The sequence below is a fragment of the Pyxicephalus adspersus genome, chromosome 9 (assembly GCF_032062135.1).
Source record: "Pyxicephalus adspersus chromosome 9, UCB_Pads_2.0, whole genome shotgun sequence".
Classification (NCBI taxonomy): domain Eukaryota; kingdom Metazoa; phylum Chordata; class Amphibia; order Anura; family Pyxicephalidae; genus Pyxicephalus; species Pyxicephalus adspersus.
In genome coordinates, this window is record NC_092866.1 from 52,650,000 (window position 1) to 52,652,447 (window position 2,448).

A 2,448-nucleotide genomic window follows, 5' to 3' on the forward strand; every position below is an offset into this window, starting at 1 on the left:
GGGGCTATGTAATAGGGGCAGACACCGGGTATATACTATAGACATATAATAGGGGACAGACAGACACTGGGGGCTATGTAATAGGGGCAGACACCAGGTATAAACTGCGGACATATAATACTGGACAGACAGACACTGGGGGGTATGTAATAGGGGCGGACACCGGGTATATACTGTGGATATATAATAGGGGACAGACAGACACTGGGGGGGTATGTAATAGGAGCAGACACAGGGTATATACTGCAGACATATAATAGAGGACAGATAGATACTGGGGGGTATGTAATAGGGACAGACACCGGGTATGTACTGCGGACATACAATAGGGGACAGACAGACACTGGGGGTATGTAATAGGGACAGACCCTAGGTATATACTGCAGACATAGAGGACAGACAGACACTGGGGGGTATGTAATAAGTGCAGACACTGGGTATATACTGTGGATATTTAATAGGGGACAGACAGACACTTGGGGTATGTAATACAATAGGGGACTGGACACTGGACTGGACTGGACTTCAGTAGAGCAGTGTAGTACCCTCACAGGTCTCCTTTTCATCCCTGTAAACTCAGTAAATGGACATTACAAAAAGAAGCAGTGGAATGATGAACTGATTTCCCCCACCCCACTCTTTCCCCCCCTCCACTCTTTCCCCCCCTCCATTAGCTTTCTTCTTGCTAGCATTACTGTTGATTGGCTCTTGTGCTGCTTCTCCCTCTCCAGCCTCAGCTGTGCTATACAGGGTTTGCAGGATACCAATATCGTATAATGAGCATGTATAATATTATTATGATGATTTTTTTTGCGCAGTATTTTGCAGGATGACAAGAAGGGAAGCACAGTAGACGCAGATACAGACAAGCCTAAGTCAGTGCTACCGAATAATTAGAAACAGGCAGGCTTTCTATTACAGACTGAGATATTGAATGGCCAAAGACCTCGCATATGGAGGCATAATGATCAAAGGTGTTGGTGCTTGCAGGAGATCTGGCGGCCGTCATACTGCAAGGTCATAGGTGAGTGTAGTTTGGCTGTGGCCTTGCTTTTTTGTTACAGTGCCTTTGACACAGGGATAGAAAGTTTAACCACCTTGCCGGTATGCCCGTACGAAGGTCGGGCAAAAAAAAATGGCTAGGATGGTTAACCCCGTAATTTTGTCACATCCTTACCTCCATGGTCCCGCTGTGCACATCCAGCGGGACCATGGAAGATCATTTTTTCTAATAATACATTTCTTCATCATACACATGTGTTAGATATTATAGATTCCTTCTGTCTTTTGCAGTGAACTGCTTAATACCTGCGGCTACATTTCACGCTCCTTTTAGAATGTCTTTATTTGTAGCCCACTCTTTGTACTTTAGAGAACTGAGACTACAAGTTGAAACACCCACATCTATGATACATAATGCAAGGAATCATGGGACATGTAGTTTTCCTATAGGCAGGAAGCTGCGGCTGCTCTGCTGCCCTCTAGTGTTCAACCAGAAAAAGTGAAAACCACCAACAGCTTCTGCACAGACTGACCATAAAAGGAAACTTTTATCACAACATTAATTACAAAATTAAAATACATTTATTGTTAATTATTTGTGTGCATATTGCTCTTAATAATTCCCGTTGTGAAAACTGTGACATCTTCTTTAAATGTTTGTCACCAGAACAGAAGGTGAGCAGAAATCTTCGACTAGGACACCAGTTTTGGTGAAGAAAGGAACTACACATCACTTTGGTGAGATTTTCTTTTCTGTTTCACCAACTGCAAAAACAGCCAAAAAAGAAGTTTGTAACCAGAATGAAAGTCGACACGTTGCAGTCACAGTTGAGAATGAACTGATCATGATTTGGTAAGCCGCCTTTCTTTGAAAGGGTTACTAAGTTTTAATGTACAGTGCTCAGTCAAATGCTAGTGCTTTAAAAATAAAGATTATTGATATTAAAATTAACAAGGGTAATTAAAAGCTGGAATTTACCCAGAGAATGCTCTCACAGATATGCATAGCAAAGAGTTGCTCATTGGGGTTCAGAAAGGGAAGACACTCCCTGATCTACATTTTAGGGGATTAGTTGTCATTCTTTAAAAAAAAATGAAAGTGACTAATAAATAAATATTATCTGCTGCAAAGTGATTCAGCTTTTATGTAATAATGAACCACTTATGTAAAAGGAACAGATTTATTTAAAGCAATTCTGCAGAGCTGTCTGTAGGGGTCACTGTTGCCTAGACGTTGATGTACAGTTATGCAGTAGATCTTGTAACTGCATTCTGGGGCCCAGGTCCAAATCCTTATTTCTTGATGGTCTAGACTAGTGTTGGTCCAATAGCTCACTATTCGATTCGGCAGCTATTCGATCAAATAGTGAGAAATTCTACCGGTTATTAAATGCCGAATTCGAACGCCATTGAAGTCAATGGCGCGGGAATTCTGTTTTTTTTTAA